The sequence below is a fragment of the Panthera leo genome, chromosome F3, assembly GCF_018350215.1.
Source record: "Panthera leo isolate Ple1 chromosome F3, P.leo_Ple1_pat1.1, whole genome shotgun sequence".
NCBI classification, from domain to species: domain Eukaryota; kingdom Metazoa; phylum Chordata; class Mammalia; order Carnivora; family Felidae; genus Panthera; species Panthera leo.
In genome coordinates this window covers 62,917,935-62,933,339 of record NC_056696.1, presented here as the reverse complement: position 1 = coordinate 62,933,339, position 15,405 = coordinate 62,917,935, and the positions used below count along the sequence as shown (strand labels likewise).

The 15,405-nt window shown below is 50.3% G+C and overlaps 1 protein-coding gene across 3 annotated transcripts in view; it reads left to right on the top strand.

The window, feature by feature from the left end:
- The window catches only part of LOC122212473 (carboxyl-terminal PDZ ligand of neuronal nitric oxide synthase protein), a 284,789-nt gene that overhangs the window by 215,564 nt on the left and 53,820 nt on the right, over positions 1–15,405 (top strand). The gene's annotated exons all lie outside the window — the stretch shown is intronic.

The following is a 15,405-nucleotide window of genomic DNA, read 5'->3' as shown; positions in this document are numbered from 1 at the left end:
TGGGGGAGGGGCAGAGAGAGAGGGAGACACAGAATCCGAAGCAGGCTCCAGGCTCTGAGCGGTCAGCACAGAGCCCGATGTGGGGCTCAAACCCACGAGCTATGAGATCATGACCTGAGCCGAAGTCGGACGCTTGCCCACTGAGCCACCCAGGCGCCCCTGCAGAAACACTGGGTCACTGCAGCATTTGCTTGCGGAAAACCCCTTTGTGGTACAACACATTCTTCCCAGCCAAAAGAAATGCCTTTACTACATCGGTAACGGAGTCCTCTTTTATTGACTCAGATTTGAAATTTAATTTTTTTTTTGCATCTCTCACATAGAATAATAGAAGCATGGGTTTCTTTTTTATTGTGATGAAATACATAGAACATAAAATTTGCCATTTTAACAATTTTCAGTGTACAGATTAGTGGCATCGATTACACTTAGAGTGTTGTGCAGCCGTCCCCACCTTCCAGACCCTTTCCATCGTTCCAAATAGGAGCTTTGTCCCCATCAGGAGGGACCCCTTATTCCCCCTCGCCAAGCCCCAGGCGACCTCTAAATTCATGGAATTTTACGAGGTTAAAAGCGCTGTGGTGGACTTGTAGTCCAGCTCCCCCCGCTTGCGGGAGACCTCCGTCCTCTGTGCTGATTTGCTGTGACCGTGCTTTTCACTATGTTTATGTAAGTTTTGTCCCCTTGATCCTAGCTCTCTTCTCTGGAGCCACAAATACATAGACCTCATTTCCCTAACGTTCCCGAAGCCTTTCTTCATTGTACTTTTCTTTTCTAGACTTCCTGATTTCAGAACACATTATTTCCTCTTAAGATATGTTAGAATATTTTTAATGTTTATTTTTTGAGAGTGGGAGACTGTGAGCGGGAGAGGGGCAGAGAGAAAGGGAGACAGAGAATCCAGAGCGAGCTCCATCCAGACTGTCAGCACAGAGCTCAGTGTGGGGCTCGAACTCGTGAACTGTGAGACCATGACCTGAGCTGAAATCAGGAGTTGGATGCTTAACCGACTGGGCCAGCCAGGCGCCCATATGTTAGAATTTAATACCGAATCCCAGATGTTGTCTTACCAGTATAAAATACAGAGAACAGTTTTACTCTCATGATACGGACTTTTGCATTCATTTTTAAAGAATGACATCATACTGTATTTTTCTTGTTTAACATACTGTTAGGACCTGGGTCATGATGGATTTATTGTCCAGAATCCTTAGGATTATGTCATGGCCTTTAATCCAGATTTTTTACTCATTCTTTATTCCTACAGTTTTCTCTGTTTTATTTTTCAACATAAATACAAGAAGTTACATAGATTGTTGCCACATTAGATATAATTCTTTTGAACCCATTATTCAGAGTGTTTGATTTGTGTGTGTGTATGTGAATCAGGATTTATCCAGTAGGGAAGCAGGCAACTATGAGTGTTTGGGCCCAAGGAAGTTGTTACCGGATTTGGACCTACACCATTGCAGCAGGACCCAAGAAGTAAAAAGTCCACACAAGACCTGAAAGGAGCCATGAGCCAGCCCCGCTGTGGCTTATAAGTCAGAGTTCACAGGATGCCAGGCGGGTCCACGTGCGAGAGCTGCATTGCAGAGGGGACAGGTGCAGACCGCTGCGGAAGGCTGTTGACTCTTCCTGGCTGCCGCCTTTTAGTTAGCCGAGATGCTTCTGTTCAGGTCCTTGATGTTCAGGGGGGCTGGCAGTTACGAAGGAGGACATTTATGAAGGAGAGCCGGCTATGGAGCACAGAAGGGTGAGGCCACCCTCGGTTCGCCGATACCTCAATGTCCGTTTCTTCCCACCGTAGCCGGGGATGATGCTTCAGAGCGTAGCTGTCCCTGCTTTATTTCCTCCGCCCAAACGCCACACAGGTTTCTCTCATGAGCCATCCTGCACAGCAGCTCTATAGTGTGAGGAGTGCCAAGTTCTGGTTTAGCAGAGCTGACCTACTGTAAAACCATCACACCAGATGGTAACAGGTGAACTGTCCCTCTGAGCTTTCAGTCAAGTGTAACCTGAATAAGAACATTTTCATACTGTATCAGTGATACGGTAAGGCTGTCGAATAGAACAGGATTAGGCCTGAAAAATGAAGGCTTCATATGTCTTATTTTTCCTTGTTTCAGGTTTCACATCCCATATTTCACCCTTTCTGGTTTAATGGCATGCTTTTTTTCTTTTTTAAGTTAAAAAATAGCTCTGGAGTAGTGGTACCATTACAGAAGTCACTGTGCTTTTGAAATTTCTCAGTCTTATTAGGAACCGAAGGAATTACCCGTCCCCTGGAGGTTTCTGATCCCGGGGGCCAGACATACAAACAAAAATCCTTCTTTTTAACCAAAGGAAGGAAATTAATTGACCTGAAGTCTTTAGGAGCCAGACTGGGAGAAGGTCTCCAGTTTTGAGTATAAATGACCAAACCAAGCAGGGTCCCCCTAGGGTGTCCAGCCAGTTCTCAGAAATGTCATTAATTAACATGACAGCAGTTGGTGAGAGGAGACATTAGAGCATTAGAGGAGGTGCGTTCCAGTTTGGGGCCCTCCACTTTGAGCTGTGCTGTGATTTGGAACAAGTCAGAGAGAAATTATTCAGGGCTAGCTGGGGAAGGGAGGAAAGGACGCCTGGAGAGCTCCGATATGTATTGTTGATTGTGCCAGGCACCGAGGAAAACAGTGGTTTATCAGTCTGGGTCCAATCGGAAGACAGAATTCACACAGTGATTTACACAGAAGAATTATAAAGAATCATTCAGCTGTAACAAAACAGCACCTTTAAATTGGAAAGAGCACTCTGAACAGTCCTCTAGAGCTGAAAGAGAACATACGAGGAAGGGACAAACTTGGGGGGGGGGGGCCTCCCCCAGGCTAGAGTTCATTTTCGTTTGTAGGAGGTGTGTCAGAGCCCTTGACAGCAGAGAAGCTTGCTGAGTGGCCGAGGCCAGAGCTGGTCCCCGGATGCTGGGAAAATAGAAAGCATCCCTTTTGGGGGCTGGGTCCAGAGCAGCAGCAGGTGCACAGAGGGAATTGGGGCATCCCTGTGAGTTGGAGGCCGGGAGCAGCCAGAGTCTTTTCTGGGAGGGCTGGGGGGAGGTGATCACCAGGGATGCCAGGTTACCGAGGGGCCGTGGCTGGGACAGAACCTCACCCGATATCCTCGTACCCACGCTGTTGATTAACTCGGTAGCACCTGCCACCAACAAGACCAGCCCTTTCCTCCCACACATCCTTCACCTACACAGACAAACCCGCACGGCCTGCTTGCCGGAAAGGATGTGCTTGAAGGGATTCTGTCCATTATCCGAGTATTATTGAAAGAGCAAGAAATTGACCCTATCTGGTCGAGCAAGACCTCGTCCCTACCCTCAAAGGATCTACAGTCAGACGAGACCGGACCAAGGTTACGTCAATCCTAAAGGCAACCCCATGTATAGAACCAGTCATTCCCGTTCTTAGGATGAAATGAAGCCTCAGACGTCGTAGGTGACTCTCCCATGATCACGAACTAGTTAATCGTTGGAGGACTGTCCTCCCCGGGCTTCTGTCCTTAGGGTGGGTACACTGCTCTGTTCAGTGGCATCCCCCTCTTAAGATAAACCCACACATTCGTTTGCCTTCATGTTTTTATCACTTCAGAGTTACCCATCAAAATGCAGAACGTTTTGCAGGACAGAAACCCCTGGATTTTAAGGTGAATGAACTGTTTTCTCTCCTGGGGATTGATAAACCTGTGACATTTGGGAGTGTCTTGGAAAATAAGGGACTGTGGTAGCATATTTCACTTAGTTAACAGCCAACAGTTGCAATGATCCAGCCAGACAGAATGAAGGCGACGTGAGTACCCTCAGATTCAGGAATCACATTAAATGACAAGCAAAGTAAAGAAGAAGAATTTGATTTTTTTTTTAATGTTTACTTATTTATTTTGAGAGTGCATGTGAGCAGGAGAGGGAGAGAGAGAGAGAGAGAGAGAGAGAGAGAGAGAGAGAGAGAGAGAGAGAAAATGAATCCCAAGCAGGCTCCACACAGCCCAATGTCAGCACAGAGCCCGGCATGGAGCTCGAACCCACGAACTGTGAGATCATGACCTGAGCTAAAATCAAGAGTTGGACGTTTAACTGACTGAACCATCCAGGCACCCCGAAAGAGTTTGATTTTTTTAAAAGAGTTTGATTCTTAAACTCTAGACTGCTAGTAATGAAACCACAGAATGTGGAAGACACCGATTTTAAAACCATCCAGATCAGAAAAAAATACATTGCTTATAAAGGAACACAATTAGGCTGATAGCAAAACTGGAAGACAGAAGACAGTGGATTATCTTTAAGAATATGGGGGGTTGGGTTAAGTGCCAAAGCTTAGAAAGTATCCTCTCATACTTTGTTTTTATGAAAGTGGGGTAGAAAAAATCCTAGGCAGCATTTTTAAAGACTTGCAAATAAACGAGAGAGCATCCACCCTAAGAGAGAGTAAGGACAGAAGAAAGGCTGGCGTTCAGGAGGGTGGAATGCATAGTGACTCATAAAGGAGAAGTTTTATCAGAGGAGGTGACAGGGTCTGCCAGCCTCTTGCTAGGGAGAAAAGGGAGAAGCACGGGGCCACAAATTGGAAATCAGCAGTGGAATCAAACAAATTGACATTTTTAAAAGGAGATAATAATACCCCTAGAAAGGCAGAAAGTCGAGGTCCCATGGGATTAAGATAACAGGTTTAAAAAATATGTTATTTTTTAATGGAATCAGATACTATCCTAACCTGTAACATATAGGTAGAATCCCGTAATTAGGAGAAAAGATAGAATACGTAGTAATTACTTGCACTGTTGTTTTGTGGATCCAGAAAAGCTGTCAGGATTCTTAGAGATGGCTCTCCAACATCCAGGCTGCCCCCCACAAAATCGGATCAAGACCTCCCAGATAGACAGTTCTACTCTCCAACCTCCCTCCCTTCGTAGCTCCACACGCCCAAGTCCCCACCTCAGACTGCTCCATTGCCACAGGAGTGGGACAGGGGGCCCGGGTACCGGGGGTCCTGGAAGGTCAGAGAAGAATGAGCAGATCTGGAGCTCAGACACCTGGGTCCCATTTGTGCTCTGTGCTGTACAAGGGACAGGGCGATTGCATCTTCCCATATTTCTTTTTAATTTTTTAATGTTTATTATTCTTGAGAGAGAGACAAACACTGAATCGGGGAGGGGCAGTGAGAGAGGAAGACACAGAATCCGAAGCAGGCTTCAGGCTCTGAGCTGTCAGCACAGAGCCTGAGCCGGGGCTCGAACTCACGAACCGTGAGATCATGACCTGAGCCACCCAGGCGCCCCTGCATCTTCCCATATTTTTCTGAGATTGAGCCTCCTCCAGCCTTCCTGCATGGGAGGGCCTTGAGGGGCCCCTGCTGGACTGGAACCAGGGATCTGGAGGCAGCCTGACCTGTAGATCTCTCCCAGGCTCCTCCTGTCTTTTCTGGACCCGCCCGTGGAGGGATGGGAGTATCCATCACTGCAGCGAGTAATGTTTCATGTAGAGTTGATGTTTTTATTCCCTCTGGTGTCAGAACCTTTCATAGACTGTGCCTTTTCATACATATGCATGAGTAGGAATTGCCCTATTTTCCGCATGGAGAAACTTACGAAGTAAGAGGGGAAAGAGTATCCTTCGTGTTCTCTGGCTTCAGTTAGTTCCCCGGGGGTGCTCTGTGATCCCTCATTCACCCCGGCGTTAATTCCCCTCGGTGCCAAGTCCTTTTCACCTGCTTCTACCTGTGGGCTCTGTGCACCCTCCCTCTCCCTAGGTGACCCCCATCTTCCGTGAGCTTCCTCCGCATCCGCCTCCCCTTCCACACGTCGTGGGTCACTGCCTACCGTCATCGCCCCTCTGTGCCCTGCCCTCCTGTGTTCCAGACCCGGCTTCTCCGGTCTCTTCCCCATGGACCTGCCCTTCTCTAGCCTCTCCATCCCTCCCTGCCGGTCCTCTCAGCTCTCCCCTATCCTGAAATAAATAACCTCCCTCACCCCTGCTGCCCTGTGCGAGAGCACATCTGTCAGCCCTCGGCTCCCTCCCAAAGCCCGGTGCCCACCACCCTGCCATTCCTCGTGGTCTGACTTCGCACCCTCCCCCACCTATCGATTCTCCTCTCCTTTCCAGTTTTCTACCTGCCTTTCTGTGGCTTGCAGTCCTACATAGTTATATGCATTCTTTATCTGTTCCTGTCCTCTTTGTTTCCTTGAAAGCAGGTTCTGTGCTTCAATTCTCATACCTCTCCGTGGGCTTGGCAAAGTCCCTTGAGCTCGGGAAGTCTCGGTAAACACGCAGAAGCACCGTAAGTCCCCCCGGGGGACTCACTGGCCCGTCATTTATTGACACCTCGGGGCTCTTTGTCACGTGCACGTGTTGATGCACGCGTCCAAGACCTACCTTTTCCTCTGTCCTTCCTCCTCTCTCTTCTCCTCCTCTGGAGGCCACTGTGTGCCCCGTGTAGATGCAGAGACAGGTAAGGCATAGCCCGGCTCTGCATGGTCCCCAAGGTGACTCCTTTCTGTGACATTTTTCAGGAAGCGTTCAGAGGAATACGGCTGAGGCATAAGTTTTAAAATGGCCACGTAATATATGCTTGCCACTAAGAGTAGTGAAGACTTTTTTTTTTTTTAATTTTTTTTAAGCTTTATTTTTGAGAGGGTGAGAGGGACACAGAGAGCAGGGGAGGAACAGAGAGAGAGGGAGACACAGAATCCGAAGCAGGCTCCAGGCTCCCAGCTGTCGGCGCAGAGCCCGACGCAGGGCTCAAACCCACGAACCGTGAGATCGTGACCTGAGCCGAAGTCGGGCATTTCACCGACTGAGCCACCCAGGCGCCCTGTGAAGACGTCTTACAAAAGGAAGAGTCAAATATTCCTTCATATTCCCTCTAGGAACATTCCACATGCAAATGTGCACTCAGATGTTTTTCCAAAACCCAGTGTTGTCCTGTAAGTAGTTCTACGACGAACCTGTTTTTCTCTGGGTAATATATCAGGACCTTCCTTCCACACCCATGTTTACAGTCCTTCCGTGAGGGCTTTGACTCGGGGTTCCAGGGTGGCCGTTGACAGTAGGGTTTTAGGGAAACACCCCACTCGCAGAGGGACTTGTGTCAGGGAGGTGGACATGGGAGACATTGCCCAGGAGTCAGGATAAAGGGCAGACTGGACAACAGAGCTGACAGCATTTGGAGGCACAGACGGGGGTCAGTCTGTCAGGCTTGGGTCATTCAGACTAGTGACAGTCTGAATAGAGAGTAAATGAAGGAGCACCCTCTTTTGGGGAGGTGCTGGGAGCGGCCCCTCCCATGACCTCGACTTGGCTCTCTGGTAATTCTACCTCTGCTCTTTCCCTGGCTTTCTGCCTCTGATGGATCCTCCTTGATTATTAAATTCACTCATGGCAAAAGAATGGAAACTTTTACCATGGTGACTCTAAATACGAAGGCAGGAACCATACATGTTTTGTGCACTGTATCCCTGGTGCCCGGAAGGGTCTTTGTACGTCGTAGCTGCTCCGTAAATGCCACGTGACAAAGCTAGGGCAGGCTCGATCCACTTGTTTGTACTAGAATGTTCATTTCGAAAAGGCCATTAAGCTTCCTTATTTTCTTGGTGGCCTCATCCTCTGCCCTTCTCCATGGCCTGAAGCACAAAGCTGGCAGATAGTGAGTAGATCTACTTACAGCAGAAAATTGAAGAGCCTCCAGAATGATCAAAGCTAAACCTTTGGATCCGTCTCTCTGTGCCAGACCTTAGCAGGCCTCTTTTACCCTTACGATGGAACATCCAATTAGGCCCACTTTAGAAGACTTCACATCATTAAACACTGTCTACCAGGAAGGGAATCACCCTGTGGAGGAAGAACCAGGGGAACCGAGAATCCAGGCCTGGTCCCAGTTCTCCTTCTAAGTGATTTCTTACTTTGAAATTCCATTCCTGTTTCATTTTCTCCTCCTTACATGCATAAAGGGAATCCATTTGGAATTTGCAAAGCTTTGAAGAGGCCCAGATGGGAGAGTGTATGCAAAGTACAGCCAGCCATCTTGCCCTTGACCCCTTTCCCTGCTAACAGGTAGACACTGGCCCGGGCATCCGTAGGGTGCTGTTGACCTTTTATGTGACGCAAATACTTTTGAGAGTCTGGTAAAACTGAATTCTCTCCCTGTAACAATTCATTCATGTACATGCTTGCAGAATTTTGAGTTTGGGACAATACATGGGCCTCATAGCCCTATGGTTTATTGGTTCCAAGGAGAGACCCTCTGGTATCAATAATCATTGTAAGTTATCTTTGAATATTTTGCTTCTCAAGCCAGGAAGGTTCATCATTGGCTGTCCTTCTGTAGGAGGAGGGAGAACAGTCTCTAGCTTGCTTAATAATTTGGTGTTTGAATGATTGATGGAGTTTACGTTATCAGCCCAAGAAGCATTTGCATCTCGTTAAAGGAATCATCGTCTTCAAAACAAACCAATCTCGTATCGATCTGTGGGTTTCAGATCACGTAAAGGGAGAGGATTTGCTTAGGAAGAACCTTTATGGTACGCTAGGTGTTTCTGGATTCACGCGGATGTGGGAAACCTGGCGTAGGGTCTGTGTTTGACACTGGGATGTAGGGCCACGTGATGGGCCAGGGGAAGGACCGCTGTGTGGCCAACCTTAACCCCAAAGGCAAGCAAAGATTGCTTTCGGTCTGGAGCGATAGCCCTGGTCTGACCAGCCCTTACTATCACCAGATGGTCTCCAGGATCGTAGAAGGACGCTGTCCCAGCTCATCCCCCAGTGACTGCTTGGGCATTCCGCACTGCACACCAGTCTAGACTCTGTGTTGTCATGCCCTGTCCCTCGGTCCTGGCTGGGAAGCTTTCTGGGTTCCTTTTTGCATCTTGGCACAGTTAGGAAGAGGATGATGACCCACCACTAGGAAGACTATAGCCAGTTGTGAACTGGGCTGCTTTTCTGCTGGCACAGACCTCAGACTATAGAGATGAGCATGACTGGGAGACCCAGAGGGTGAGGCGTAGAATTCAGGAACTAGGCTAAGTTGCCGGCAAGTCCCCACACCTTTATTAGGAGACCCTGAGAAGCAGCTGTGGAGGACTGACAGCCTTCCCCAGTGGCTGGTGGCAGTCACGGTCAAACCACGATTGAGCGAGTCTTCTGGGTTCAATAACGTTTCTGTCAAGTTCTCAAATAAGAATCCCGAGGTGTCTTTTAAATACCACATCCACCAGGAACTGTTTCCTGCTTTCAACCCCACCCCCACAGCGGGGATCTCATTTCCGTTTCTTCTTTGTACCCAAGGCGCTGTAGTCCTTAAGTTCAATCTTGTAGCTATTTATCTAATATTTCTTAGTGGGAGCCACACCTTACTCGTCTTTGTCTCCTTGACTGCCGTCTTGCACATAATTGTGCTCGATGCATATTTGTTAAATCGAATTGATTTCTTAAGTCTTTGCACAATTCCCAAGAAGTGGGCACATTTATTCTGTAGACTTTTATCTAGGATTGATCGGATGGGTGGATGGACAGTCGAGTCAACCAGCCAACCTAACCTTTGTTGAGCGCCGAATGCTACCCGTCTGTGAAAGTGTTTGGAGACGGTGATAAAAAATGTTAACCTTGGGGCGCCTGGGTGGCTCAGTCGGTTGAGCGTCCGACTTCAGCTCAGGTCACGATCTCATGGTTCGTGAGTTCGAGCCCCGCATCAGGCTCTGGGCTGATGCCTCAGAGCCTGGAGCCTGCTTCCGATTCTGTGTCTCCCTCTCTCTCTGCCCCTCCCCCATTCATGCTCTGTCTCTCTCTGTCTCAAAAATAAATAAACATTAAAAAAAAAAATGTTAACCAGGGACCATCAAGAACATATGTTCTAATGGACGATAATACACAGCACACAGACGACTGTTAAAAAGGCAGCCGTGCAGTCAGGAGCCCTGAGAAGTGAGAGGTCACGTGATCTTGCTCAGCTCTGCTCAGGGAGCAAGCCAAACACGCCTTCCTACTGTGGGACTAAACCCGCGGCAAGGCCGCCTTCGAAAATCTGCGTCCTTCCTCCAGTTGGCCAAAGATGCCAGCCCTGTCCCCTGTTACTGCTGTACCGTTAGCTCTTTGCTTACGGGACCAGTAATCTTTGTCCGTGCAATATCTTGGTCTCTGGCTTTACCTCTTGTCCAATTTGTTGCAGTTTTTACTGATAATTCGTAACTATCAGAGGGTGGATGGGAGAAATGAAACCACACTGAACGGCGAATGTGCTCATCTTGGTTTTAGCACCGGCCTCAATAAAAGCTTTTTGGGAAGGGAGGAGCAAGAGGGACCTCAGGAGGTAACCCCTGATGGACGCCATCTGCACGTCAGCTTGTCGTCTTCCAATGGCACTTAATTCGTCATTAGGGGCTCCTGACTGCGGGAAGAGGTGGGGTATTGCTGGTGTATCGCCTTTCAGAGTCAGAGCGGCCGTCCAGGCGGTGGGCCAGTGGTCTGATCTGCTCTACCTATATTTACACCCAAACGCGGATTGAAATATCTAGGAGTGTATGGATGTGCACGTGTGGGTGCACATATAAATACAAACATCTATCTTGGTAAGAATTTTTTTTTAATTTTTTTTTTAATGTTTATTTTTGAGAGAGAGAGAGAGAGAGAGAGAGAGAGACAAAGTGTGATATAGAGAGAGGGAGACACAGAATCCAAAGCAAGCTCCAGGCTCCGAGCTGTCAGCACAGAGCCCGACGCGGGGCTTGAACTCATGAGCCGTGAGACCACGACCTGAGCCGAACTCGAAGTCAGATGCTTAACCGACTGAGCCACCCAGGCGCCCCTGTTTGTTGTTGTTGTTGTGTTATTTTGTTTGCTTGTTTTTAATATCAAAAAAGCTAAACCCAAATCCTTCCCAATTGCCTTTGTTCGCTGATGGGAAGGACAAAGCCCTAAGGAAACAATTAAGCTTGTCAGGCGCTTCAGCTGACAAAGAAGAATCTGACAAGCTAAATGCGAGAGAGAAACTGCAAGTGTTCCTAAACCAGGTCCCGGGAGAGCCTCCGGTGTCCCCCGCCAGGCCTCCCACCCTCGCCACCCCCGTGAATTTCCGGGAGCCCCGTCCCTCGGGCCGTCCGCCCCAGGATGAATGTGTGCACGTCTCCGCTCTAAGAAGACGCAGCCGATTCTTTCTGGCCTCGTCTGGATCCACATCACATCTCCGAGAGACGTCCTCACCCTGCAGAAAGAGAGGGAATTAACAGGTAAAATGCAGGCGGGAGCAGTTAAGTCAGCCTTTGCTCTAACCAGGACACTTGACTTAAAAAAAAACCCTTTACTGAGCCTCTGTCTCAGTCAGACGACTCCTACGCGCACGTCAGGACGGCCTTGCCTCTGCTGAGCGGGGGGCGTAGCCACCCTACGACAGGAGGGGGCGACAAGCCGGGGCGGGACCGGCCCACCTCTGGCAGCCTCAGAGTCCCGGCGCACTTGACTCTTCCCCCACTGGCTCTGCACCTGGACCCTGTCTCCTGCCGTCTGGCCTGGATCTCCAGACCTCATTCTCCCTGTATTTCCCCCTGGATCTTGAGGCTATTTCTGTTTTGTTTCTTACTTTTTAGCCTATAAATAGGCTCAGGTTTTGCCATCTGAAAAGAAAAGCTACTCCCAAAGCCTCCCTTCTTATCTTGTTCTTTCACTGCCAGACTCTTGGGCATGATTGCGCTTTTCCGCACGTATTTCCAAAACCCCACTCGTTTTTTCAGCTCCTTATATTTGGGCTTCTGTGCCCCGCGCCAAGATCGCCCCTGCTGCGGTCACCAGGCACGTCTCCATTGCTAATCCGTGGCCCACTCTGCGTCCTCGTCCCCTTTGGTCCCTCCAGAGCACCGAATGCCGTGGACCTTTCCTCCTTCCGGAGACTCTCTCCTCCCGCACATCCATGGTGGATTCCTGTGTTCCTCTTACTTCCTGGTCTTTTCCTGTTTTTTTGTTTTTTGTTTTTTGCTGACTCCCCCTCTTCTGCCTTTAGTTTCAATCAATACTGTTAACAGGATTCTCAGTGAACCCCGTCCTTTCCTTCTCTACTTGCTCCGGGGGAATCTCCTATTTCCCACGGCTACTGCCACCCTCTGTGTCCTGGTGGCTTCTAAGTCTGTGCCTCTCCCCTGATCCCTTGTTCCCATTTGTCTCCTAGGCAGGGCCATCTGAGTGCTCTGATGGCCCCTCAGGGTTGTTAACATGTGTGGAACCACACCCTTCTTTCCCTGTGCCCTCAGCTGCTCCTGCGTCCTTCGACCTCCTTTGTGTTTAGTCCACCCCCCCCCACCCCCCGTCAGCCAAGTCGTACAACTCAGGATCTTCTCCCTCCCCCTCCTTATCCCAGCATCCAGAGAAATGGCTCTGGAATCCACATCCTGCTACCCATCATCACTGTTGCTGCCTTACATAGACCTTCAGCTTTTCTTGCCTGGACTCGGGGCTAACCAGCCTGGTTGCACAGGACGTGCACTGCATAAGTCCAGGCTGTGTTGATCACCGTGCCCTATGGTTGGCACCTGACTCACCCGGTCTAATTCTCATGACTGTTTGTATGTTTGTGGATGCGAAAAATAAACTCGAAGGTTAGAAGACTCCCCCAGTGTCTCACAATGGGAAGCAGCGAAGCAGACATTCGAGTCCACTTCCTTTGACTGGCAAGGCCCCGGTCCAGGTTCTTCCTCTTCCCCCAGACCTTCCATATTGCAGTGGCCTCTTTTTGGCCTCCCTTCTTCTCCTGTCCTCCTGCAGACTCCATCCCTCCACCACCGTGACTACCAACTACGTCATTCCCGTCGGTGCCACGAGCACAGAAGGTGACAGCTGGGCTCTGCGCAGCAGGTCCTGACCTCCCTCTGCTCCCGTCTCCTGCTGGTCCCTCGCATGTCCCCTGTTCCTGGTGCCAAAGCAAACCGTGCTGTGTCAGGACTCCGTGCCTTTCTATGTGCAGACTGCCTTGCAGGGGATGTGGTCCCTTCCTCTGTGTCTGATGGGTGGTTTTCCTTTGCTCCTCCAGACCCGCCGCCGGGCCAGGTGCCCACAGAGGCTGGCCTGTGTGGGCCGTCAGTCGGCTGCCCTCTCCCCACCTCCATTCACAAGAGCTCCTGCCGGGTGGCACACAGTTCTCTCTCTGGGTCCCGGCAGCCGCCCACTGCCCTGCTCCTCAGGCCTTGGGGCGCCGAGAGCTCCTCGGGCCCCGTGCTGCCCTCAGGTTTCCCTGCACGGTGCCCTCGCCTTTGTAAATGGTCCCTCCCTAAGCTCACCTTGGATGGCTCCAGTGATCTGTTTCCTGCCAGGACCCAGGCTGCAGCGTTCCCCTCCATCATCCCCGCCACCTTGCACGTACTCAAGGCGCTGCTCGGACGGCAGACCCCCCCCCCCCCCCCCCCCCCCCGTGCACCCTTACCGGGAGCAGGCGGGCTCCGTGTCGCACACGTGCCCGGTGCCCTGCTCCACGCCCTGTGCTCGCCCCACTGTCCAGCAAGCACCCCGAGCTCCTCAAGGACAGGCTCTGGACCGGGCTCCGTTCTGCCTCCCGAGACAATGCGGTGTGGGGCCGGGGTTGGAGTGGGTAGAGTAAGACATGTGTTTCTTAGGATGATAAATTAGGCCAAACCACCTCCAAAGCCCTCTAACCCCTCAAGAGCTGCTCTTGGGTAGTGGGGAGACAGACAAGGGCAGGAGAGAGCTTCTGGCCTGCAGCAGGAAGAAAAGAATTCTCAAGCCAGGACCCTTCTTTCTTTACAACCTTCTCACATCCCCCTACCCTCGTACCTGGCTTCCTCCAGCCTCCCAACCCACCGCTTCCCCAAACTTCCAAAGTGAACATAGAAGTTGGGGTTCAGTCACTTAAGCGTCCGACTTCAACTCAGGTCATGATCTCACAGTTCTTGGGTTGGAGCCCTGCATCAGGCTCTGTGCAGACAGCTCGGAGTCTGGAGCCTGCTTCGGATTCTGTCTCCCTCTCTCTCTGCCCTCCCCCTGCTGGTGCTCTATCTCTTTATCTCTCAAAAATAAACACTAAAAAAAAAAAAGTGAAAAGAAAAGAACGTTAAAAAGGGATTGGAAATTGAAATGGGATCAAGACTGTGTCAGTCCCCCGCCCCGGCCCGGCCCGCCAGATCTGTCTGTGGCCTGAAAGTAAAGATATGTGGTCCCTTGCAGTTAAAAAAAAAAAAAAAAAAAAAAAAGACACTGAGTCATGATTGAGAGGGAGCTGTCCTAGGATAAATCGTCCCGGGGTGTGTGTGAGAGGTGGGTTGCTGCCCCCACCCCCAGCAGCAGCTTCCCTTGTCCTGAGAGGAAGTGCCGTCAGATCTGCTCTGATGGAGAAGCAGGCGGGCCGGTGGGTGCAGTCGGGGAAAGAAAAGTACCTGGTCGTGCCAGCCAGGCGCTGTGAGCCCCGGGAAGGGCGGTGGGTGCCCTCTCCTCGTTTCCCGTTGGGCACACGCAGTTCCCATGTGCTGAGCCAGAGGCCTGGGGATGCGGAACTAGAGGGACAGAGGGCGTTAGGGGACGAATCCCAGGAAGTTCCAGATGGGTGATTTGAGGACTGCCTTTGGAGAAACTAGGGTGAGCTTCTGACATTTATAGTATCTGAATTCCTGGGTTGGTCTATTTGAAGAAACTTGGGTGGAAGGTGGGCAGTCGGGGACAGCAGAGAAACCGAGCACCCCTCCCCCGAGCATCCAGTGAAATCTGACCCACGTGAGGATGGAGTTTTGGGCAACCATAGAGAGTGTGAAGGCATCGAGGACGTGGAAAGCTAAATGGAAGAGGGAGATTCAGAGTTCCTGGGTGGCATAAATGTACCCTACCGCCCCCTTCTAGCTGGGTGGAGAGATAATAATGACAATCTAGTATTCAAATGACATTTGCCAGTTTGTAATCAGCCAAGGAGACGCGCAGGTGACATAGAAATTAGGAATTAAGATTGCTGAGGTTCAGATTCTGGCCCAGAGACCGGAGCAGACCAAGTTGTGTCCCTCAAAAAGATGGGTCCAAGTCGTAACCCTTGATACCTGTGACTGTGACCTTATTTGGCAAGAGGGACTTGGCGGATGTAATTAAGATCGCAGATTAGGATGGGTCCCACATCTCGTGACTGATGCTCTCATAAGAAGCGGGGGGGTCGGAGAAAGAAACACAGAGGACACACAAAGAAGGCGGGCGGCCGTGTGAAGGAGGCAGCGGAAAGCCGGAGAATGCCAGGATCGCCGGCAGCCACCGGAAGCCAGGACAGAGGCGTGGAACGCATTCTCCCTCGGAGCCTCTGGAAGGAACTAACCTTGCCAACACCTTGAATTCTACCTCCTGAACGCCCAAACTGAGAGACTAAATCATGGTTGTTTTAAACCATCCCGATGTGGTGATTT